Source organism: Balaenoptera borealis, assembly GCF_965194805.1.
Source record: "Balaenoptera borealis genome assembly, chromosome: 1".
In the NCBI taxonomy this organism is placed as follows: domain Eukaryota; kingdom Metazoa; phylum Chordata; class Mammalia; order Artiodactyla; family Balaenopteridae; genus Balaenoptera; species Balaenoptera borealis.
Window position 1 is genome coordinate 51,453,461 of NC_138860.1, and position 26,408 is coordinate 51,479,868.

A 26,408-nucleotide genomic window follows, 5' to 3' on the forward strand; every position below is an offset into this window, starting at 1 on the left:
GGATATCAGAAAAACCCATCTGAGGTTACCTGGAGTCCATGCTGGACCAGCGCCTTGGTACCAAGCACAGCCCCTTGAGTCCCCCTGGCTTCACAGAACCCTTCAGGTGCTTTGGTGAGTTTTTCCTGATATCTAGATCTCCTTGTATTAAGTGACAGTCTATGACTTTTATTTGAGCTGTTATCTTAAGACTTGGAGTCTTAAAGGGGTACTGTTACATTTCCTAGGTGAAGAGGACCTAGGGAAAGATCCTAGGCAGAGGGTCTAGAGTATAAACTTTAAAAATTGTGAATCACTATACTGTACACCCGTAACATATAATGTTGTATATCAACTATACTTCAATTTTTAAAAAAGAATGATTATATTTTATGGTCTGTCTACCTAAAAATAGTTTCTCCAATTTTTGGTAACTTGAAACTTCAGAGTTTTGCTAAGTTAAATTGAATGATGAGAATTCATTGAATATCCAGATCATTTCTCATTATGATAAAATACTGAAACATTAATTGCTAAGCAAGTCTAAGTTTACCTACTTTTCTTACTAAAGAAAAACTAAAGATGTTTGGATTTATTAGACCTATGTCTTATACCACATTGAGGGAAGAATGTTATAAGAAAATGTACGTTTCTAGAGGTTATAAAATGTGTTCACAGATTTACCAATCAGGAAGTGCTGATATGACAGTTTACAATAGCCTGCTTCTCAAGAGATTAAGGTTTTTTAAGGGTTAAAAATTATAACATAGGTGTAATTAAAGCTACTAGAAGTAATAAGGGAAGCATTTCAGTATACAAGGAAAATAAGATGTGTGTTTTTAGTAAAAGGAGATAAGAAGAATGGAAATGTATTTTGTTAAGGGAAAAGAAAGTGATTTTGTCCTGAAGCACCTCAAAGAGAGATATTAAACTAATTAGGCTTATTTTGTATATTAAATTACATGGGAAGCATTGTCAAATAAAAGGTAACATTAAGGGCTTCCCTGGTGGCGCAGTGGTTGAGAATCTGCCTGCTAATGCAGGGGACACGGGTTCGAGCCCTGGTCTGGGAAGATCCCACATGCCGCGGAGCAACTGGGCCCGTGAGCCACAATTACTGAGCCTGCATGTCTGGAGCCTGTGCTCCGCAACAAGAGAGGCCGCGATAGTGAGAGGCCCGCGCACCGCGATGAAGAGTGGCCCCCGCTCGCCACAACTAGAGAAAGCCCTCGCACAGAAACGAAGACCCAACACAGCCATAAATAAATAAAAAATAAAAATAAAGTAATTCCTTAAAAAAAAAAAAGGTAACATTAAGCCTTCTTTATGTTGTGTTTATATATAAGTATTTGAGAAATTATATGAAATTCATAGAAATCTTATATGTCCTAACATAAAATGTTATTTGTCATCAAAATTTAGGCTCACATGAAAGGGACTGAACCTGAGTATTAGGGAAATGCCCTAGTTGACTTTCATACAAAGACAACAGCAACAGGGACTTCCCTGGTGGTCCAGTGGTTAAGATTCCACGCTCCCAATGCAGGGGGCCCGGGTTAGGGAACTAGATCCCACGTGCCGCAACGAAGATCCCACAGGCAACAATGAAGATACTGCATGCCACAACTAAGACCTGGTGCAACCAAATAAATAAATAAATATTTAAAAAAAAAAAAACAAAGACAACACCGACAGAATCTGTAAAGATTATGGCATGTGTAGATAAAGTCCATTCTGTTTTTGCAAAAATTTACCCCTCATTGTCAGACTTTTGCCATCCTGATGTCCTGATAACATGGCAAGAGTCTGCTCCTAGATCAGAGAAATTAAGATGGGTAAACAATATCTGTGAATTAAACAGTCAGGGCTATGGGAAACCCAAAACAGCTTGGCTCTTTTTGGCTCCCTGGCCAACCCCATCTTTTTGTTTGAAGGTTAAAGCCTCTGCTTGCTGCAAGCTGATGCCCTCACAATGAAAAAGAAACTTAGAAAATGTGTTTTCCACTTGGGGTATAGTTCTACAGTCTCCAGTGATCAAGGCACCCACTTACTGGGCAAATCAACAAAAACCTCACAAACTTCTTGAAATTATCACTGTCAATACTATCACCCTCAGTCATCAGGCAATGTGGACAGAACTAATGGAAAAAACTGGACTCAAGTAGAACAAAAATTAATTACACGGCTTTGAATGAACTGATAAATATGATTATAATTTTACAACTTTTTGTCTGAAATATTACTAGCTTTTAATCTTTGTTGTCCAGATGCAAGGGAAATTTTCGCCTTAAGCTAATTATGACTTACAGCAATTTAGTAAATTATACCCTTGTTAAGAGAATTGAAGCATTTATCTTTTCTCTCTACCTGATCCCTCCAGAATTTGGAAACTCTTAGGTTCCCAACAGGAGCTTTCCAGGAAGGAAGGAAGGCCACTTCCTGGCAGGTGCAGGAACCTCAAGATATTTTGGACCTCAAGAAGAGAGATATCCACCTAAATCTGTAGCTATTGCAGATGGGATCTGATGACAAGTCCTTGGCATGGCTCTCCTGGCCTTGAGAGGTCTTTTAAAAGTTCACTTTGAGATTCCTTATGAAAAGTTCCAGCGAAGCAAAATTTAAAAGAGCCTATACGATCAATTATACTTATGTAAATAATCAGGCCAAATTTATTGAAACCAGACTTATTTAGCAAACAAACTGGTTTTAATTTAACTATATTTGATAGAAATAGGATAATTTTAAAGATAAAAAATTATGTTTCAACAATATACCTTTATGGATATTAAGTTTTAAGTGTTACTGTCTTTGAGGTTTGGTATTTTCTGCCTTCGACTCACTTCCTAGTTGGCTTCTTGTTACTATGTTACATTATAATAAAATTTAATTGAATTATTAAAAGGATACTCTAAGCTTGTTTCTGAAGCTAATCACAGTAATCTATCTTTGGATGAAGATCAGATGCCCCATGACCCACAACCAGGGGATTATACATACTGGAGAAAGACATCAGTTAAAGGACTCTCTCTCCAACCTAGATGAAAGTGCCCTTATCAGGTAGCATATGCACAATAAAACTGAAGGGCGTTGACTCTTGAATTTATATTTTCCACTTAAGAAGGGCCTCTGTACTGGACTGGTCTATGGAAAGAACTGCTGACCTCAAACAACACTCACACCAGGATAAGAAAAAGATGACAACAGTAGTAAACAGCTTACCCAAGAACTCAGACCAGGACTGTGAGACCCATTCTACTAGCTCAATTGAAAGCTTACCAAATGTTTGTCACCCTATCAAAATCTAAAGTTATTGTTTTACTTCTAGCTATACTTTTGACCCCGTATTCAGGATGGCAAAAAAAATTCTTAGTAAATTTATCACAAAGTATACTTCTGGGGCAATGTAACCAATTGTTGGATCTATCATCAAATTCCTCAGTCAACATAAGACCAATATAGGCCCCTCTTAATACCTATCACTGACTTTCAGATGTACTTAATATTGCCATCCCTCTAGACCAATCCCCCTCTGGCCTAACCTTTCACGTTCAAATTCTTCAACATACTAGATGGACACATTAGTATGTGTCCATCTAGTATCCTCAGATACTATCCTCAGTCCTCAGAGACTGAGCACAACTTACCCCAGGATCCCTTCACTCTGTCTCTTACTCTATTGAAAAATGTCTTAAAGAGAAAAATGCAAATAAATTATGCCAGCAACTCCCATATGTTAAATACCATGCAAATGACTTTTGGAAAGCCTGCAAGAGAAATGACCCATAGTTTAATATTGTGTTGACAAAACTTCCAGTTAATAAGGCTATCAATGAGAGCACTCTGGGAGGGATCACTTGTGCTCTCCCAGGTTTTGTCTTCGTATGTGGTACTGGAACTGATCCACTTTCCCAAGGATGGGCATATAAACGTCTTAATAGCTGGTAAATAGAAAGTTTATATTTATAAGGACATTATGTTACCCCATTTTCTGTACATAAGGAAACAGATGAACTTCCTTCCTTTCTTCATTACAGAGTCAAAAGATTCATGTTAGGGGCTTCCCTGGTGACGCAGTGGTTGGGAGTCTGCCTGCCAATGCAGGGGACGCGGGTTCGAGCCCTGGTCTGGGAGGATCCCACATGCCGCGGAGCAACTGGGCCCGTGAGCCACAACTACTGAGCCTGCGCGTCTGGAGCCTGTGCTCCGCAACAAGAGAGGCCGCGACAGTGAGAGACCCGCGCACCGTGATGAAGAGTGGCCCCCGCTCACCGCAACTAGAGAAAGCCCTCGCACAGCAACAAAGACCCAACACAGACAAAATAAATAAATAAATAAATAAATAAAATTAAAAAAAAAAAAAAAAAAAAGATTCATGTTAGCAAGAAACCAAGATACCTGGTGGCAAAATCTTTTGGGAATCCTGGTTCCTAATGCAAGAGTACATGTAAACAAAGAGATGATCAGAAATCTATCAGCCACTATTGGTCAAATAGCCAAAAGACTGTAAAAAGCATTTTAGCACAATAGACACCCCTAAATTCCTTAGCCCAAGTAATATTAGATAACAAGGTTGCCTTAGATTTTCTTTCTTTTTTTAAAAAAATTAATTAATTTATTTTTGGCTGTGTTGGGTCTTCGTTGTTGTGTGTGGGCTTTTTCTAGCTGCGGCGAGTGGGGGCTACTCTTCGTAGCTGTGTGCGGACTTCTCATTGTTGTGGCTTCTCTTGTTGTGGAGCACAGGCTCTAAGCGTGCGGGCTTCAGTAGTTATGGTGCGCGGGCTCAGTAGTTGTGGCACATGGGCTTAGTTGCTCCGCAGCATGTGGGATCTTCCTGGACCAGGGCTTGAACCCGTGTCCGCTGCATTGGCAGGTGGATTCTTAACCACTGCGCTACCAGGGAAGTCCCTGCCTTAGATTTTCTACGGGCTAAACAAGGAGGTATTTGTGCTATTACTCATACTACTTGTTACACTTATATCAGTACCTCTGGAGAAGTTGACACACCCAGAAAAAACTTCCCCAAAAGCAAAATGGTTACAAGATGTAAGAAAAACTAACCCTTTAAATGATCTGTTCAGTAGACTCCCCTCAGGAATAGACATTTTTTTTCTGTTTTGCTTTACAGATGATTATCATTGTCATAGTATGTATTATTATTCTTTTCCTAGATATCATGACATGTATCACTGCTTGCTTTAAGCCTACTGCTAAAAGCATGTGTACAATGTTTATGTGACAATTCAGTGCAATTGCTAAAGTGTACAGTCTCTAAAATATTTTCCCATTCGCATACCTGTGTGCTTGTTCACTATATCTGATTAGTTTACCCTCAATGTGGATAACTAGGCAAATCTCTATACACATATAAACAACAAAAAAAAGAGGCCTAGCCCTGAGGGACATGATGGACCCAGGGCAAGCAGCAATCTCTGGCATCAAGGGACAAATATTTTGATCATCAATGCTTTCTGTTGAAAGATTTACAGTCTAAAGGGGGGAAGTGATGAAAGAAATTTTCACATACTGAGGTATGGGGAAGTCATTCTGGCTTAAATGTGAGTTAACTTGAATTTTGTACTAACTAAAACAGCCTGGTTTTAGCTTACCAAACATACATTATACATCTGCTTTATTTTATTTTATTTTTTTATTGAAGTGTAGTTGATTTACAATGTTGTGTTAATATATCTGCTTAAATTATTAAAGAAAAGTATGCACTGACCAGAAGTAAAGAATGTCCATGTTAAAAATAAAGATTAGGGAATTCCCTGGTGGTCCAGTGGTTAGTACTCCATGCTGTCACTGCTGAGGGCCTGGGTTCAATCCCTGACCGGGGAACTAAGATCCCACAAGACACGCGGCGTGGCCATAAAATAAAATAAGATTAAATGGCTCCCCTCCTTGAATACCAATGCTGGTATTCCTTCAATGGTAAGACTCCCTTCCCAGACACCAAGGTGATACAACTCATTGTGAATAGGGTGATCTCTTTTTTTTGAAATGTTGCAGGAATGTATCCCTGACTTGTTTGATGTTCTTTGTTCCAACAATATATAAAACCATGCTGAAAACCATGCTTCTCCAAAGCAGTTCCTCACAGTTATCTGAGAGGCTGTCTCTGGGGCTATAGTCTTCAATTTGGCTCAAATAAAACTCTTTTCTATTCCTATTATAGATTGTTTATTGATTATTTCCATCAACACAGCTAACTGGTTCACGTGTGCCTGACACTGGTTTCATGCTGTATGGAGTAAAAGAAATCATTAAAGACAAGTTCTGTCCTTAAGTAGTTTATAAGGAAATGTTTATCTGGGAAACATTTCTTGTATACAAATAATTACCACATAAAGCAAAAGAAGCGCTAAATTAATGGTGAGAGTTCAGACAGCTAAAGAAGTTCAAAGTAGGGAGTAGTACTTCCAATGTGGACTGGGGGGAGGGTGACCAATGATCCTGGTTTGCTGGGGACTGAAGGGCTTCCTGGGACACAGAACCTTCAGAGAGAAATGCAAGATAGTCCTGGGCAAATAGGCCAGTTGGTTACCTTAATAAAGGCAGTGTTGTAGGCGGAGTCAGAGAAGGCCTTGTGGAGGACAGGAGATGGAAATTGAAAAGAACTCTGTAGAATTAGTTGGATTGGATTGGCTACCTTCATTAATACCTTTGACATATATACAAACTAACGCCCTTCACCACTCTTACCAATAGCAGTCCTAGCAATTGTGCAGTGATTCCATTTTCGTGAGTACTTTCTTTTGATTGTCATGTGGGTTGAAATCTTTTATCAACCATTGGCTTCTGCTTTCACTATTGTACCTGTGTATCCTACATAGTTTTCTAATTTCCAGTTGCTCTACTTCCCTTCAATACTGTGTTAAATGAGAGCTTTTTGTAATGCCTCCTCCTCTCCAAATGTATTAAATTACAATGGAGTCTGTATTGGTGGGTCAAAAATTAGAAGGAAGGCTGCTTAGAAGCAAAAATGGGTCTTCATTTGAATACAGATTCTCATAAGCAAGAGTTAGCTGACCTTAAACCAGAGAGGGAAAGTGTCCACCTATGTAAAATACTGTAAAGCAAAGCTTCTCAAACTTTAATGTGTAAAGAAACTACCACCTCCTCCTCCTATCTTGTAAAAATTGCAGATTTTGACTAGTAGGGCTGGGAGGGCCCAGGATTCTGAATTTCTAATAAGCCCCCAGGTGATTCCATTGCTACTGGTCCTAGTACCATACTTGGGGTAACAAGGCTGTAAAGCAGAAAGGCTCTTTCTGGCACTTGTACTTGCCCAAATTTCCCTCCACTCCCTAAAATTCTTTTACTTTGCTGCTGAGTATGAAAGTCCATCAATTATACTTTCTGAAACAAGGTGCAGATATATTCACTACTTAACATTAACTTGTTTAATCAGATAATTTTCCTCATTATACCCACTGAATTAGGAACTTTAAGAATGGACATTGGGGCTTCCCTGGTGGCGCAGTGGTTGAGAATCTGCCTGCTAATGCAAGGAACACCGGTTCGAGCCCTGGTCTGGGAAGATCCCACATGCCGCGGAGCAACTAGGCCCGTGAGCCACAATTACTGAGCCTGCGCGTCTGGAGCCTGTGCCCTGCAGCAAGAGAGGCTGCGATAGTGAAAAGCCCGCGCACCACGATGAAGAGTGGCCCCCGCTTGCCACAACTAGAGAAAGCCCTCGCACAGAAACGAAGATCCAACACAGTCAAAAATTTTAAAAAATAAATAAATAAATAAATAAGACCCGGCACAACCAAATAAACAAATTAAAAAAAAAAAAAAAAAAAAGAATGGACATTGATTGTTGTGGGTAAGTAATAAAGAATTTAGTAATGAGGCACTGTATTAAAGGGTGAACATAGAGGTGGAACATGAAGAGGTTAGGAAGAAAGGTGGGTATTGGGCACCTGCAGAGTTCTGTGAAAGCAGAGGCACTTGGGGTTCTGCCAAAGGCCATATTAGCAAATAGGAGGAAGTGAAGAGGCGATAGCCCACTTATAATGAACCTCATAGTTTCATAGCCTTGCCTTGGGCCAGTCTGAGGAAACCTGATCCTAATAAAAATAGCAAGTCTAGTCCTTGTTTTTTATAGAAAGATAATATGATGCCTGTATATATCAGTAAAGATTCACTGTTTTTTCTCAATTTACTTATGCAGTTGTGAAATTCAAGAAGTTAGTTTGGTAAATGCACATGCTAGTTGAAACTGTAGGAAATGTCTTCTAATAAATATGTGAGATTTCAAGATAGGATTTAGAGCTAAAATTATGACCAGTGACTGACAATACAGAATGATAGCGCTTAAATGAGTCAGAGATCACTGAGCCTTTTTATCCTATGGATGCAGAAACTGAAAACAAGCAGGTTTAAATGGATTTCTCAACTTCGTTCAGGTAGTTAATGTAATAGTGTGGACTTGACTACCATGACTGTTGACTTTTAACCAAGGGCTTTCTATAATACTATGTACAAGTTAAAAAACCCAGGTTAATCATCAAAAAATCTAGAAACAATAAATGCTGGAGAGGGTGTGGAGAAAAGGGAACCCTCTTGCACTGTTGGTGGGAATGTAAATTGATACAGCCACTATGGAGAACAGTATGGAGGTTCCTTAAAAAACTAAAAATAGAACTACCATATGACCCAGCAATCCCACTACTGGGCATATACCCTGAGAAAACCATAATTCAAAAAGAGTCATGTACCAAAATGTTCATTGCAGCTCTATTTACAATAGCCAGGACATGGAAGCAACCTAAGTGTCCATCATCGGATGAATGGATAAAGAAGATGTGGCACATATATACAATGGAATATTACTCAGCCATAAAAAGAAATGAAATGGAGGTATTTGTAATGAGGTGGATGGAGTTAGAGTCTGTCATACAGAGTGAAGTAAGTCAGAAAGAGAAAAACAAATACAGTATGCTAACACATATATATGGAATCTAAGGAAAAAAAAAAAAAAAAGGTCATGAAGAACCTAGTGACCTAGTGGCAAGACGGGAATAAAGACACAGACCTACTAGAGAATGGACTTGAGGATATGGGGAGGGGGAGGGGTGAGATGTGACAGGGTGAGAGATTGTCATGGACATATATACACTACCAAATGTAAAATAGATAGCTAGTGGGAAGCAGCCGCATAGCTCAGGGAGATCAGCTCTGTGCTTTGTGACCACCTAGAGGGGTGGGATAGGGAGGGTGGGAGGGAGGGAGATGCAAGAGGGAAGAGATATGGGAACATATGTATATGTATAACTGATTCACTTTGTTATAAAGCAGAAACTAACACACCATTGTAAAGCAATTATACTCCAATAAAGATGTTTAAAAAGAAAAACAAAAAACAAAAAAAAACCCAGGTTAACATTTCCCAAAAGGTTTCACATTTTAATGTCAGTAAGGTTTTTTTTTTTGTTTTTTTGTAATGTATAGAAGTTTTTTTTTTTTTTTTGGTCACAAAGCATGTGGTAATCTTAGTTCCCCAAGCAGGGATCGAACCCATGCCCCCAGCATTGGGAGCACAGAGTCTTAACCACTAGACCACCAGGGAGGTCCTATATAGAAGCATTTTTGTGCTTAATGATCTTGTACTTAATGGTTCAATTACTTTTGACAAATTTCCAATTTTTTGAAACTTTTCTTTTCTTTCTTTCTTTCATTCTTTCTTTCTTATAAATCCTTGTGTCACGAGCTCCATTTTTAAAAAATTTCTAGGAGACCTATGCAATTTATTATAAATGAGATCAACACGAAGATAAACCCATTTATTTTCTGAACATATTCCAGGTGTCACCAAGAACCCTCCTTTTTTTTTTTTAACATCTTTATTGGAGTATAATTGCTTTACAATGTTGTGTTAGTTTCTGCTTTATAACAAAGTGAATCAGCTGTATGTATACATATATCCCCATATCCCTTCCCTCTTGCACCTCCCTCCCACCCTCCCTATCCCACCCCTCTAGGTGGTCACAAAGCACCGAGCTGATCTCCCTGTGCTATGCAGCTGCTTCCCACTAACTATCTATTTTACATTTGGTAGTGTATATATGTCAATGCTACTCTCTCACTTCGTCCCAGCTTACCCTTCCCGCTCCCCGTGTCAAGAGCCCTCCTTTTGATAAAACAGTAAAATCTACTCTCTTATCCTGAAAGTAAGTCTGGTTTTCTTCTGAAATTCCTCCACCTACTATACACATATTTCCATGTCTGAATTTGGATAGCTAAAGGCAGATGCAAAGTAGAAGTTAGAGTCAAATGAGATATATATGTAGTCCTGACCTCTGATGTTACCCCACCTGTCAGCTTAGCCTACTTGGTCAGGACACACCTTGAAGCAGTTGGAAGGTAAATATTAAACAAATAAAGGTTAGTATGTACTACTTCACAATGGAGATTGTAAAGCAGTGAAATTTCTCACCAGGAAGGTCACAGACTAATATGTTACTTTCCCAGGCTCCACCTTCCCCCTTATCAAAAATGTATTATGATATCAGACTTTCATACTCTAATGTGAGTTTTAACTCAACTTATTGCATTTTATAAAACAATTTGGATCTTATACCTCTGTGCTACTCTGAGTAAGAGTGACAAAAATGTGAGGTCTCCAATCTTATCTGTTACTGTCATTGGTAGAGGACAAGAAAGCATTGTTTTAGTGGAGAAGGTTTTCAGAACCCCTGAAATCTCACTCGGTAGAGAACAGACTATTCTGGCATTATTGTTCTGGTGCCTGCAGGTTAATTCATTAGGTTATAAAGCACAGAGTTCACTATAGTTAGCCTAAAAGGTGAATGCAAAATTTTGGATTCAATGTCTCTGAAAACAAAAACACACCTTTTTAGAGGAGTTCTTCAAATACAAGAGAACTGAATTTATGTTATACCAGCAGGACTTTCTTTTTAGTGCCCCATTCAGTGGAATTTTATTTGGAATACTTCTGGATGTTAATTTATAATGTCTTCAGGATTTATGTTTAAACAACATGTTTTTAAATAGATTACTTTAGAGGCTGATGAATCAGAATAATAAAAATAAGAAATATGTACATTCATTTCTCAGAGGAAAGGCATTAGATAAACCCAGAGTAATGTTGTTATTGTCTTAAGATTGCTCTTTCTTTTCCTAGCTCAAGAAAATGTACTTAATAATTTTCTGAATGTCTCTAAAAGTCCAGATGTCATTTCTCTATGTTGAAATTTTGTCTGTTTTAATGAGATTTAACTTATATACAGCAAAACTCACCTGTCAGAGATATTTAATTGTCCTGTAAATCGATCTGATGAACTAATCACTGCTAATGTTTTAACAGGTATGGACTTATCAATGTGTTCTCTAATAGAATTACACTCTGGGAACTTTTTGAAATAGAATCTTACCCAAAGTCGAGATTCTTCTGGAATGATTCCAAGGATGCTTGCAAATCTGTGGTCAGAGTACTTTGGAACAGACAGTTCTCAAAACAATCTCACCACATAGACCCTTAACTAGCAGCCCAATCCTTTATACCAGTATGACTGGACTGCCCGTATAAAAATTTTCCCTATAATTACAGAGCTAAATGAGAATTCCCCTTTCTGATGTGTAAAACCTTTTTACAGGTCAAGGATGAGATAGTATAAAGTAAATCCCTTCAGTATGAGAGACAGAACATAGCATGTAGAAATCTGTGCTTTCCTTTTTTAAAAAAAGTAAATAAATAACTAGCACACATCCCTCTAATACCTTTTTTACCAGAATACCTTCAAATACAATCATATGGCAAATGAATAAATATTTACTGAGCACCTACTATGTGTCAGACACTATGCTGTGTGGTTTTAAACGTGCATATTTCATTATTCTTACTATACCCATTCCTCCCTTTTATAAAGCCAATCCAGTGTTTACAATGCTTACAATCAAGGCTCTAAATTTCACATATGTAAATATAAATAAAATGGTTGTATGATTTATATATCCATTAGACCATATTCCTTGAGGTAAAAGACTACCTGTTCACTTTTCTACCTCTGAGCCTGAGCCTAGTCCAATGCCTGCCACTTAGTACATAGGATCTCATTAAATCTTTTTTGAATAATTCTTTTTTGGGGGGGGGCTAGTCCTGTGGCTTGCTGGATCTTAGTTCCCTGACCAGGGATCGAACCCAGACCATAGCAGTGAAAGAGCCAAGTCCTAACCACTGGACAGCCAGGGAATTCCCTGGAATAATTCTTAAAGAAATTGTAGAATGGTTTGTTGGACAGATCATTGTGATTAGTTCTTCATAAGTGTATTACTGATATAAATGGTGTTTCAAGTTACTAGGTAAAGGGGAGTAATATGTGAACTTGACCTTCCTCAACAGTGCTTTGTACGTAATGGGTACTCAATAAAGATTTAATTAAATGGGGAATTTTAAAAAGCATTGTGAAGGGTACAAAGCTCTATATGACATGGTTTTATAAAAATATATGTAATCAGAGACTCCACTTCCCTAGTCCCCAGGCTTGGGGTTTACTCATGCCCTAGTTTTTCCTCAGAGTGTGAATACTGGATCCTTGTAGTCTAGGATGCTTGGAGAATCCAGGGTAACCAGTGCACAGAATTTCTTGCTGCTATCATGAAATGGAATGCTGATAGCAAATGGCAGCTGGCCTCTACAGAGTGCTGGCTGGTCCTCTGTTCTGGCTTCTGCCAAGGCACTGGCAGGATACTTGTTCATAACAATATCCTCTATCCACATGCACTGCTGCCTTATGGGCCATAATCTGGTCCTGGACCCAGAATCAGGATGTACTCAAGTATTTGCTACTTTATGGACCCAAGGTTCTGGCTAATTTTTCTCTTTTCCTCTTTGGAAGCCTAGCAAATTACTGCTAAATTTAGCTCCAAACAGAAAGATACATTGTTTTTCTAGCCTGAAGTTCCAGCCAAGCCTTCATCCTCAGAGTTATGACCATCTTCTAAGTCCCTGGGCCCCACAAAAGAGAAGAGATAGCTCTTTATTTGTACTTATGGGCCCTCCTTCCTGTACGTTCCTTGGTTCCTGCCATGGGATTCAAAGAATGGACAGTAACTACCTTTTAGGCAGCCAAGTAGGAGGTGGTCTTGCTTGGATGCGGCCAGCCCCCATACTGCCTATTTTCTGTTGTTTTGTGAGCATTCCAGCCTCTTCTCTCCATCTTGGATCCTTTGCTACCTATGAAAGGAGAAAGAGCTTCTATCAGCCTTGGGATCCTCTTTTCTCTGGGTTCACCTTTGTTTCTTGAAAACTCCAAAACATGCCTTAGCTTTTATGGTTCTCCTTTGTGCAGCCTTCTATACATACCCATCTTTTCCAGAGCAAATAAAAGCAAGGACATAGCTGGGCAGTTCCTTCTGGCCTTAAGAGTCTTTGATGATTACTCCCAAACAAAGCTCAGAGCTGCTAACATTCCCAATTGACTGTAGGGACCTTAGAGTGGGTCTTGATGGCTCTTTCAAAAGGATTACGTCTTCTTTTCCTCTTTCAGAATTAACCTCCTTAATTCTAGAAATCTTGGAGGCAGTTTCACAGCTTTAGCCTATGTCTCTGCCCTTCATTAAAAGCAGTGTCTCTGATAACTTGATTTCTCTATGGCATCCATTGGAGATAAGTTTTTGGAGCAAAGCCCCTAAATGTGTATGATGTCTTAATAGTTTTGAATTTGGAGCTTCCCCTTTCTCTGAGTCTAGTCTTAAAACTTCTGACCAGAGAGATCCGACGATTCTCTATATTCTCAAAAAAAATTTTTGTTTAAGTCTTTTTTTTTTTAATTAATTAATTAATTAATTAATTAATTTATGGCTGTGTTGGGTCTTTGTTTCTGTGCGAGGGCTTTCTCTAGTTGCGGCAAGTGGGGACCACTCTTCATCGCGGTGCGCGGGCCTCTCACTATCGCGGCCTCTCTTGTTGCGGAGCACAGGCTCCAGACGCGCAGGCTCAGTAATTGTGGCTCACGGGCCTAGTTGCTCCGCGGCATGTGGGATCCTCCCAGACCAGGGCTCGAACCCATATCCCCTGCACTGGCAGGCAGATTCCCAACCACTGCGCCACCAGGGAAGCCCTTGTTTAAGTCTTAAGGTCCTAAATCCTAATACATGCAACAACATGGATGGATCTCAAAAGCATTATCCTAAGTGAAACAAGACAGACTCACAAAGTTACATACTATATGATTCCATTTATATTATATTCTAGAAAAAGCAGAGGTCATAGGGACAGAAAACACATCAGTGGATGCCAGGGACTGGCAGGGTTTGGGGGAGGGGTTGATTACAAAGAGGGCAGTTTTTTAGAAGACAGAAGAACTGTTCCATATCTTGATTTTGGTGGTAGTTAAATGACTCAAAACTCACAGAAATGTACTAGGGTACAGTGTTAGTAAAGAGTGAGTTTTACCATATATAATCATAATTTTTAAAAATGGAAAAAACTGTTTCACCTAGATACTTTTAAGAACCTACAAACACTTGGGGGTGGGGTGGGTGATGGTGGTGGGATGACTTGGGAGATTGGGATTGACATGTATACACTAATATGTATAAAATAGATAACTAATAAGAACCTGCTGTATAAAATAAAATTAAATTAAAAAAAAAAAGAACCTACAACCACTTCACCACATTTATAAAGATATTTTCTACACGGGGTCATCAATAACTTTTAGGGCACCATCATTGGAACACTATATTGATATCTAGTCCCCTTCTAATATCTGCTTCTTTTGTAGGACTTCAGCAATTTGTCGTAAAATTTTATTTCTTTCTTTCCCGGGGGTGGAAAGGTCATTCCAGATAATACCCTCAGATTCTGGAAATCATTACTTCTATCACAGGCTGAATGCCCTTTCCCACAGACTATTGCAACATAACGCGTTGGGCATGTCTCTGATGGCTTATCTAGGCTTGGGGTAATTTGCGTTTTCTTGAACACCAAGACTTGCCACAGTCCTTGCTTCAAGAAGAGTGCTGTTATTTTTTAGAAATTTTTGGAGTCTGAGTTAGAAGCTTTAGAAACTACCTTCTATATGTCTACATTACACAAAACTCTCCAGGGATGGGGATCACAAAGAAGAAATTAATATCATCATGTCCTCTCTCCTGCATATTCTGCCAACCACTCTATATCTGCCTGGTTTTGAAGCATAGTTTAGAATCCTTTCAATCTCAGACTCACCACAGACTCTAGTCTCTGTCTACCACATTAGCAGGGACTTTAAGTATCTCATCCATCCATGTACCCTAGCCTGTCTGTAGCATCATAGCCATTGTCTAAAAAATATTCAATACTTCCCACTTTGGGAGTTTCAATTAGTCCATACTATAAGTATGTGCTAGATGGGAATTCATAAATATCCTGGATAAGGCCCCTGGTAATGTAACTTATTGTCTCCATGAACACATGATACAAATATTGTCCCACCTTTTCATCTTCCCAAATAAATTGCACTAGTCCCAAATCCACTTATCAGGAAGTCTAGAATTGCTATCTCTTCAGGCTCCTTCCTCCCGCTGAATTTTCAATTAACTCAAGGCCTTAAGCAGTTCAAAAGGTCAGTCTGACATCCTGCCTGTGACGAAGACTGTCAGCTGATCACCAAAGCTAGGATTGTTAGATTTAGCATGTAAACATACAAGATGCCCAAATATTATATGGAATATAACTTATACTAAAAAAATTATTTGTTATTTATCTGAAATTTAAATTTAACTAGGTGTCCTATATTTTATCTGGCAATCCTACACCAACCATTTCTTCTCTCTGGACATACAGCTCTACTATATTTCCCAGCTTCTCTTGCAGTTAGGTGGGGTCATGTCACTGAGTTCTAGCCATTAACCTCTCAAGCACAATCCTCCTTTCTCTCTTTCTTTCTAGCTGGATGAGGAAATCCATCTGGTAAAGATGATGGGGCCACAAGATGGAGGGATTCTGGGTACCTACATCATCTCTTGAGTGGGAGCTGCCCAGGAGAATCACCCAGGACAGTCATGTGCTGTGACCCATGAACACTGCATTAAATGTTATTTTTATTGTTAAGCCACTGAGATTGAGCATTTATTTATTATAGCAGATAGTTTTACCTTAACCAATACAGGACATTAGTATCTTGAAGTGGATGGAGTGCTGTTATCTTAGTCTGTTCAGCTGCTGTAACAGAATACCATACACTGAGTGGCTTATAAACAACAGAAATTTATTTCTCACAGCTCTGGAGGCTGGGAAGTCCAAGATCAAGGTGCTGCCAGATTCTGTGCCTGGTGAGGCCCTGCTTCCTTGTTCATAGATGGCCATCTTTTTGCTGTGTCTTCACATAGCAGAAAGGAGAATGGATTTCTCTGTGGTCTCTTTTAAAAGGGCAAAATCTCATTCATAGAGCTCTGCAGCTAACATATACAAAACCCTAAAATCTGTGACATCAGCTTAGTGGATCAGCAGTGGGAAGTAAGGAAACAGATATCCAAACTTAGAAAAATGGAGACGCATATTATGCGCTAAAAAAAGATTTGATAAGACATCACTTGAAATAACTTAGAAGGATGACTGTGTGCCTAAATGCATTTGTAATTCTAGGGCAGAGAGGTTAATCTTTTCATCTCTTCTCTTTCTTTTTTCCCTTCCTTCCTTCCTTTCCTTTTTTCGTTTTGGTGCCACGTACCCCTATGGCAGTTTGGTGAAGCTGACAGACCCCATTTCAAAGTAATATTTTTAAATGTATGAAATAAAATGTGTACCAGAAAACCAACTGTATTGACAAATGCTTAGGAAAATACTTTTAAAAAGCAAAGATGTGATACAGTAACATATCTGCATCTTTATTAATCCATTAAATAACAAGATCTAGGAATGTGTGATGGTTAATTTTATGTGTTAACTTGACTGGGCACTGGGTGCCCAAGTATTTGGTCAAACGTTCCTGGTGTGTCTGTGAGTGTGTTTCTGGATGAGATTAGTATTTGAATTAGTAGACAAGCAAAGCAGATTGCCCACCCCAATGTAGGTGGGCCTCATCCAATCCATTGCAGGCCTGAATAGAATAAAAATGCTGAGTAAGGGAGAATTCATTCACTCTTTGCCTGACTGTCTTCAAGCTGGGACACTGGTATTCTGTCTTGAGACTCAGACTTGGACTAGAACTTACATCATTGGCTCTTCTGGGTCTCAGGCCTCCAGACTCAGACTAGAACTATACCGTCAGCTCTCCTGGGTCTCCAGCCTGCCAACTGCAAATCTTGGGACTATCATAATTTCAAAGTAGCAATGAGTATATGAGTGTAAACAATATCTTGAGGTATGTTACAACATGTATGCAACAACTATAATATTATATGAATATACCTGGGACATAATTCACAGGAGCTGCTAATACTACTGTGATTTGTTGCCTACATTCATAACTGAATAAAGGAAATGTTAACTTTCAGTTGGGGTTAGTGAAAATAAAGATGTAATTTGTTTCCCATGTTGGTGGACACTGTTGGTTCTCTGCCTGATCTCCTCAGATCCTTTGTAGGGGTTCCATCTGCTAATCCCACAGTTTCTATTACATTTGCTTTACCAGCTTTCACCTGAGACATTTCAGAGCACCGTCCTTGGGCTATGGGAGCCCTTTGTCTACAGATGTAGAAATTTGGAAATGCATGGGTGTTTAAGTCCAGAGGGCAGCCATGGCCAGTAAGTGACTGGTGAGGATGTATGACAACCCAGCTTCTTTGCTCTGAGGTATAACATATGCTCCAGAGTTCCCCTGTTGGATCAAGCTGAGGTTGGAACTTTGCCTAAAATTGCATCCTATCGTTATTCTGTTTTTCCCTCATTCCTGGTTAATCCTTAATAAATCACTTGCACATGAATCCTCATTTCAGTGTCTGCTTCCAGAGAACTTGACTTAATGTACCATCCAAGTTACAAATCCTTAGGTCTAGAATCCCTGCTATAGGGAAGTGGTTGGAAAGAGTTTGAATGCTAGTGTATTTGAATTTTAACTTTCTGCTCTCAGCAAGTTATTCTTGAAAGAGATGAGTGTAGGCTAGAATTGAGCTGGACTCAATTCAGGCAGAGATCAAAGAGGATGAGGAAAATCCAGAGATCATGAGCTTTATAAGGCTGGGAAATCCTATGGCTTCTAGATTCCAAATATTAAAGGATAAGATAAAAAAAGCCTTGAGAGAAAAAGGCTCAGCAAGACTACTGAGTAAACAAAATGACAGCTGTGTGGCAATTAGGCAATTAAGGATGTTCTCTTCTCTGCCAACCCTTAAGGTAACCACTTTTTAGGTGAAAGAGCAAATCATGAGGTAAAGAAGCAAAGAATTAAGATGACCCTGAGAAATGGATCTAGATATGGTTGCCAAATTTAGCAAATAAAAATACAGGATACCCAATATTTTATCTGGCAACCCTAGGTCTAGTAAATAACTTCGGGAGTAGTTACTGGCACCTGAGTCTCAAAGCAAATAGATCAGAATAGCCAAGTTCTGGAACTTGGAATTGTATTGATAAAGAACCCACAAGCCTAGTCTATAAAGCTTTTGCCTATCCAGGAAATTTTAAAACAGCTCTCAAGCCTCCACATTTGCGTGGGCAGGGAACACGCTGTGAAAGTCCCCAAAGATGACGCGCTCTCTGACATTGGCTTCAGATGTGGCCATGAAGGATAACGGAAAAGGAAGAGCCTCTTAGAAGATGGAGCCAGGGACTGCAGAGAAAATTGGGAAGAGGAATTCTTCCCAAAGAGCAGGACCATGGTCTAATCAAGGAAATTCTTCCACACCAATACAGAGGTCTTCACAGTGCCTGCGCAGCTGGTTTTCACAATTGCAAAGGACTGGCAACTGTGTGTTACCTCCTCTTCTTCTTTTTCCTGAATGGGGGTTTGTTTGTTTGTTTGTTTGTTTTACTGTGGATAGTATGTCCCAGCTCTGCCATTGAATGTAGGGGAGGGGAGAGGACAATTTACAGAAAACTTGTTTCCCTAATTCTAAAGTCATCAGACCATGAGGAGCTATTTCCAGACCTAGAAAATACTGACACAGAAAATACTGTGTCACCCAGAGATCCTGGATTTTGAGCTTGATGTAATGACTGGAAGAGATTTTGAGTTGTTTCCCTTGGTGGAGAAAGAGGATTGTGTTCTGTATATGGTAAAAAGGGATGAAATGGATATTTGATGGCCAGGAGAGAAGACTGTGGCAGAGACCAAACCCATGTTCTCTTCTTCCTGGGCACATAGTTTGACAACAGTTCCTAGTCTTTCTTGCAGTTAGGTGTTGGCCATTTGTCTGAAAAATATAGTAACTTCTAGGCCGGATCCATAAAAACTTCCCAGGATTGGGGAATTCCCTGGCGGTCCAGTGGCTAGGGCTGGGTGCTCTCACTGCCAGGGCCCAGGTTCAATCCCTGGTCGGGGAACTAAGATCCCGCCAGCCGTGCAGCACGGCCAAAAACAAACAAAAAACAAACAAACAAAAAGCTTCCCAGGAGTGATCCTTCATGCTTGTCCCCTATCCCCATGTTTGATCGCTGGAAGGTAATGATCCCCAGAGCAACCTTGGGAACACAATATTGAAGTTGGCAGAACCACACGGAGGAACTTGGGTGCTTGAGTTACCATTCAGAGGAGAGCTGCCTAAGAGAACCACCTAAACAGAAACACACACTTTGGACTGTTGGGTGAATGAAGATTATGCTAAACTACTGAGATTTTTGCCAACTCATCTAATATTAAGATTAAGCGGCTCTCAAAATATGGCCCCAGACCAGCAGCGTCAGTATCACCTGGCAATTTGTTAGAAATCCAAATTTTCAGTCTCTTACCCAGATCAGAACTCCGGAGATGGGGCCCAGCAAGTCTCCTGTTGATCCTGATGCACACTGAAGTTTGAGAACGACTGACTAAGGAAACAACTGGTGTTAACTAATACAGTATCCAAGTGGGCAGTCCCTAAAGTGGACCAGTCTATTGTTCCTATTGTTTCACAGTGATGCTACTGACCACTGGTCTAACTCTACTGACAGAAGATACTGGTACCCTTCTGACCCTGATCTCAGCACAGGCCATGATAGAACCTTGAGGGAGGATGGTCCTTTTCATTCAGTGATAAGCTCATCTAAGGTTGATTTTCAAAGGGGTTTCATTGGTGCTCGTTTTTCTCAGACCCATCACCTCATAGACCAGGCACCACAAGAGCACTGTGTCAGTTAGGATGATTGACTTGTCCTGGTTTGCCTGGGACTTTCCTGGTTTTAACAATGAAAGTTTCTTGTCCTAGGAAACGATCCCCTGTCTCAGACCATCTGGGACTGTAATAGGGAAGAACCTTTGTATTCTATTACAAGTTAATCACTAAAGGCATGCTGCCTATAAGCTTAAATTATACAAAATGGCCCATCTCTGGGAACCCTGCCTTCCAGGTAATAAGCATTAAGCTAAAATACCTTTGTTTAGCTCACAGGAATCATCCTGACCAGGCCCACCTGTGAATGACTGCAAGCAGGAAGAAATGAACACATCCCCTCTGGAGGCTGACCAGAACCAGAAAATGTTTGACTTTACTCCCTTCCCTTTTAGTATAAAAGAACCCTGAATTCTGATTCAGGCAAGATGGTTCTTTGGAACATGGGTCCACCATCTTCTCGGTCTGCCAGCTTTCCAAATAAAGTCTCTAATCCTTGCTCCAACGACTGTCTCTTGATCTGTGGGCCTGTCACGCAGCAAGCAGTGTGAGCTTGGACTTGGTAACAGGATGTTTGGTCACCTTAGTCAATGTGGGTTGAAATGTTCACCATTTGTGACCCAGAGCCTTTTCTCTCACAAGGGTGATCCATAACTCAACGAGTCAGGAAACTTTTTATTTTCAACTCCCAAACACAAAAGTCCTAATTACACTATCTTTCCCAGATAATTGACCTACTCATCTTTGAAGCCAGATATGCTGACTGTCTTATAGTTCTCTGCACACCTGCTTTTGTGGATGTGTGATTGCCGGGGTGGGGGTGGGGGGTCTCTTTCATGGTCAATGGATAAAAGTGACCAAGGTAACTTCCTAGTGCTTACCTCACTAAAGGGAGGGAGGAGGGGTAGGTACATTGATGTGTACCCCAACTTTATTTTTTATTAAAAAAATTTTTTTTGCATTTTATTTATTTATTTTTTTTTGAGGTATAGTTGATTTACAATATTATGTAAGTTTCAGGTGTACAACGTAGTGAGTTACAATTTTTAAAGATTACACTCCATTTATAGTTATTAAAAAATATTGGCTGTATTTCCTTTGCTGTACAATACATCCTGTAGCTTATTTATTTTATACTGTATCCCAACTTTATAATGCAAGGTAGGATGTTAACTTTGCTGTGAATAATACACAAGATAAGGATTTCTTGGGATTTCCCTGGTGGCACAGTGGTTAAGAATCTGCCTGCCAATACAGGGGACAACGGGTTCAATCCCTGGCCCGGGAGTACCCCACATGCTGCGGAATAACTAAGCCCGTGCGCCACAACTATTGAGCCTGTGCTCTAGAGCCCATGAGCCACAACTACTGAGCCCGCGTGCCACAACTACTTAAGCCTGCACGCCTAGAGCTCGTGCTCCACAACAAGAGAAGCCTCTGCAGTGAGAAGACCATGCACTGCATTGAAGAGTAGCCTCCACTCGCCGCAACTAGAGAAAGCCTGCGCGCAGCAATGAAGACCCAACCCAGCCAAAAATAAAAATAAAGAAATAAAGAAATGCACATCCTCTATTAAAAAAAAAAAAGATAAGGATTTCTTCTTTCCTTAATTTCTTTAGGACTCATTCAGAGCACTGGTTTTCAATGGTGGGTGTGGGGTACATATCTAAATTAAGTGGGGGAGATATTTTTTGAAGTACAAATCCTCCACTGATATGGAGTGCTGACTGGCCCTTAAATCCTGCCTGCTTCAAACTCATTAAAAACCTGGGGTTGGTTCCAGGACCATCTTCGGATTTGGGGTCCAATTCCATTTTAAATAAGAACCTTAATGTTCAGGCTTATGTACAATTACATGAAGTTTTAGCAACTTAGGAAGGGAAATTCTAAAATGCATTCAAATGGTTTGGATTGATCCAGCACATGAAGATTAAGTGACCTCTCACACTGTTTTAATCCTACATTATGACCTTGTGGCAGTAACTATCTATGAAGAAAAAGAATGATGACACATGAAGACGAACTCATTATTTTGTAATGGCTTGATAGCATCATTACAGGACGAAGTCCATGGACTTTGGAGCCAAACTACCTAAGTTTGAATCATAGCTCTGCTACTTATTAGGTATGTGACCTTTGGGCAAGTAATTTCATCTCTGTGTCTCAATGTCCTCATCTGCCCATTTAACTGAGCAGTTATAACAAAGGCACAATATTGAGCAATAAAAAAATCCTTTTAGAAAGGGATGGAAGTGGGGAAACAAGTCTGAATACTTAACGCTGGTTTATTTTTGTCCTGTGACTTTATTATCCTCACATCTCCCAGTTTGCAACCTAGTTCATGTGTGCCAAATGTTTGTAGAATCATATAAATTGAGCTTATTTATGTTCTGTTTAGAATTCTGAGGCATTATTAGACTCTTTGATCTATGCTGACCAAAGAAAAATGTATGTCTTCAAATAATGACTGCTCTGGAAAAGTCCTCGGTAGCAAATAGCTACAGATTTCTTCTATCCAAGGAGGACACCTAGAGGTTACTTTTGTAATGTGGCTGCCTATCCTGAAATGCTTTCCAAATTGTGTTCTTCACAGATCCAATCATAAATCATTCATCACAGATCCAATAAGTCCAAGTAGAATAAATGTTAATGTGTAGCTAATCTTTAAGGAGAGGAAATAGACCAAAAGAGGTTACATTTGTTTTCCAGGCACAGTAGAAGTACATTACAAGGTACAGAAGAACTTTCAAATGTGATAGGTGGGGGGAACAGTTATGAAGGAATGTTTGGGGGACATTTGGGGAAATTTGAGTATTGACTGAATGTTGCGTGACGTTATTGAGTTCATGATGATATTCTTAGGTGTAGTTAGGGCATTGTGCTCTTGTAGGAGAATGTTTCTGTTCTAGGAGATGCAGGCTGACATATTCAAGGGTAATGTACAGATGTCTGAAACCTAGTTTCAGATGTTTTGGCAAAAGGGAAGTGTCCTCATATGGAGAGAGATGAAGCAGGTGTAACAAGATGTCAACAGTTGGTGAATCTAGGTGGGGAGGAATATGAAGCTTCATTATACTGTTCTTCCAGCTTTTCTGCACATTCAATTTTTTTTCAAAAGTTTCAAATTATAATGTAAAAGCATTGAGCTAAATCACTTAAAATGTTAACTGAATTTGTATCTTAACTTGTGACATCTCTTGTGCTGTTTTGTTCCTGTGTTGATATTTAACTTTTTAAGTCTTATATTCCCACTGTATTGTAATCACTCACATGATTATCCACTGTTCTTTGTATCTCTCATAGGAGACACAGCAAACACTCACAAATATTTGCTGATGCTTGAAAAAAACCTGATAGAAAACTTCATAGCTCCCCACTTGTGCCCTGCTCTCACTGACCTTATTTAGGGCCCAGAGGATGCTTCTTTCTGCCCTTTCTCCAACCCCCAGCTTCCCCTGGCTGACTCATGTTCATCTTCCAGATTCCCACTCTAGTGGAAGCCTTCTTTGCCCTGCCTCTGTGCTTTTAGGTCATTTCCTCTCTCTTAGCACTTCAATATATTATAGTGTCTGTTATCTCAGCTGAATACCCCATTAGACTATAGTTTTCTTGAGAAGGGATTTTTTTTTTTTTTTTTTTTTTGCCTTTTTACAGCTGTAACCTTAGACCCTGACACAGTATCTGGCACATAGTAAGAACTTAATAAATAATTAGTGACTGAATGGCCAATGCAAGAGTGGCCAACTTTTTAGAGAGCCAGACTGGAATACTGCCCTACCAGACTGCCCCCCTCCCCAAATATATGTGTGTGTGTGTAAACTATACACATATGTGTTATTAATTTCATATAAAACATTTTAAAATGTGTTTATTTTATATCAAAGTGTTTAGGAAAAGATACAATAATGCATGTTAATCCATGTTAACTTGTTTGGTATGGCCTAACTAATTCAGTTCAGTCTATTTTAGACTGAGTATTGATGTCTTTGGGGGAGAGGAGAAAACTTTTGATTGATTTAGAAGTACTTGCCTTTCTCACTCTGGATTTGTGAGATTCTCAGAGTCAGAGCTTTCACTTCCCCTTCACAATGTTCAATTCCAAATTCTTTTCTGCAAATTGTGTAGTATGCTCTGTTTTGGTTATTTACTTTCTTAATCGTGCTGTATGGCTCCTTCCATCTACCTCTCATTAAAATAACACAGTTGTCTAACTTTCTTTTTCATGTTTAGATCATGCGGGTGTAGGTGTTGTAATTGTTCTTTTTCATTACCTGAATTCTTAGAAAATTCACAGTATTCCCAGTGTTAAAAGTTAAACTAGTACTATCTTGATACAAAGCATAATAGTTAATCCACAGGCAAAGCCAAAAATGGATTGTTACAAGGCATTTAAATTGCCCACTTAAATTGTATCACTCCTAGCAAGGCAACAATGGATGATTCATTATTGTGAACTGGTAATTAAGGTTGCCAACATCAGCTTCAGGAGTAAAAACAGCAACCAGTGACTACACAGGTGGGGTAGTTTGTGTTGGAGCCATTTGACCCTAAAAACAGTGTTGCTTTCAGACTCTATTTTTGTGGGCTGCCACAAGGCTTTTGCAGGTTTCCCCCAAGCTGTTGCACCAGTGTGGAAACTTTGTGTCCTGTGGAGGGGTTTCCCATTAAGTGGGACTTTTCAGTGCTACAACCCTGGCAAACTAGGACCATTGATCATGCTAGTACTGGCAGCAATCCCTAAAATGTCAGAAAGACATAAGCAAAGAGAATGTCAATAATCAATTTTCAGAAATATGTTCCTTTGAGACTGTAAAATCAATTCTTAACCAAAAGCTAATTAATAGATACCTTGTCAGCGTATATCAAAAAAAGCAGTAACCACTGAAGACAGCCATTGTTCATTAAGAACAATTCTAATGTACCGTTGTTCATTTTAAAGTACCCTTGTTTCAGGACCTACTGTATAGCACAGGGAACTCTACTCAATATTCTGTGCTAACCTATATGAGAGGAGAATCTAAAAAAGAATGAATATATGTGTATGTATAACTGAATCACTTTGCTGTACACCTGAAACTAACACAACATTGTAAACCAACTATATGCAATAAAATTAAAATACGAAAAAAATAAAGTACCATTGTTTCTTTTCTCGATAAGGTTATTAGATTAGTCAATGAGGGTAAATTCATAGACCCATATATGTTGATTTTTTTTTTTTTTTTTTGGTAAGGCATTTAAACTGTCAACTGAAAAAAAATGCACAGCCTAAAAGTTGAGAATTATGTTTTATTCGAGGACATTACCGAGGACTATAGCCCGGGAAGATGCCTCTCAGACAGCTCTGACGACTGTTCCAAAGAGGTAAGGGAGGAGCCAGGATACATAGAAATTTTTGCTGAAAAAAAAATGTAGTCGAACATCAAAAGATTACTGCTAATCACACACGAAAAACAAACATCTCAAGTTAATGACTTTAGTGTTTTTCTATGTATGGGAAGGTGCAAGAGTCTGGGCTTGTTAAATGTATTCCCTTGATATGCATCTTAACTATCTAGGGCCAGTATCCTGTTTTTCTCCATCCCAAATTCCCCTCAGGGTGCACGTCGTGGGTGGCTGCAGCAGTGGCTGATGGCTTTATGGCCACAATATGCTTTGCTTACTGAAAAGGCAGGTGACATTCTTTGTCTACAGAACTATTTGAGAGTACGTTGCTGATGCGATGTGCCATTATTCCTTAGTACATTAGTGTGTATTTCCTATAAGCATTCTCTTGTATAATCACAATACAACTATCAAAATCAGAAAATTAACATGCATACATAGGTACCTTGTACTTCAGACCCTATTCAAGTTTTGCGAAATGTTTCTTAGAGTAAACAGACCAATCCAGGATGATGTTGTCTTTAGATTGTGGTGCCTCTTTAGTCTCTCTCATTCTGAAATAGTTCCCCAGTCTTCCCCTGACTTTCATGATGCACTTTTGCAGATTACAGAATGTAGAATATCTCTCATTTTGGGGTTTCAGTATTTCCTGATGATTAGATCCAGACTCATTTTTGGTAGGAATATCCATGTTCTCTCCTTGCAACCTATCAGCGGGAGCATGATTTTGATTAGTCATGGTGATGTTATTTATTTTGATCACTTAATTAAGATGGTATCTGCCAGTCTTCTCCATTGTAGTGTCTCTTGATTAATAATTACTTATTAATAAGTATTTTGTAGGG

The 26,408-nt window shown here is 39.4% G+C and overlaps 1 long non-coding RNA gene across 1 annotated transcript; it reads left to right on the plus strand.

Moving 5' to 3' along the window:
- Positions 1–340: 340 nt before the first annotated feature.
- Positions 341–24,502, plus strand: LOC309636306. The gene is made up of 3 exons (XR_014249393.1): positions 341–965; positions 1,287–8,483; positions 9,363–24,502. It is a non-coding gene; the product is annotated as an uncharacterized lncRNA (long non-coding RNA).
- The last annotated feature ends 1,906 nt before the right edge of the window (positions 24,503–26,408 follow it).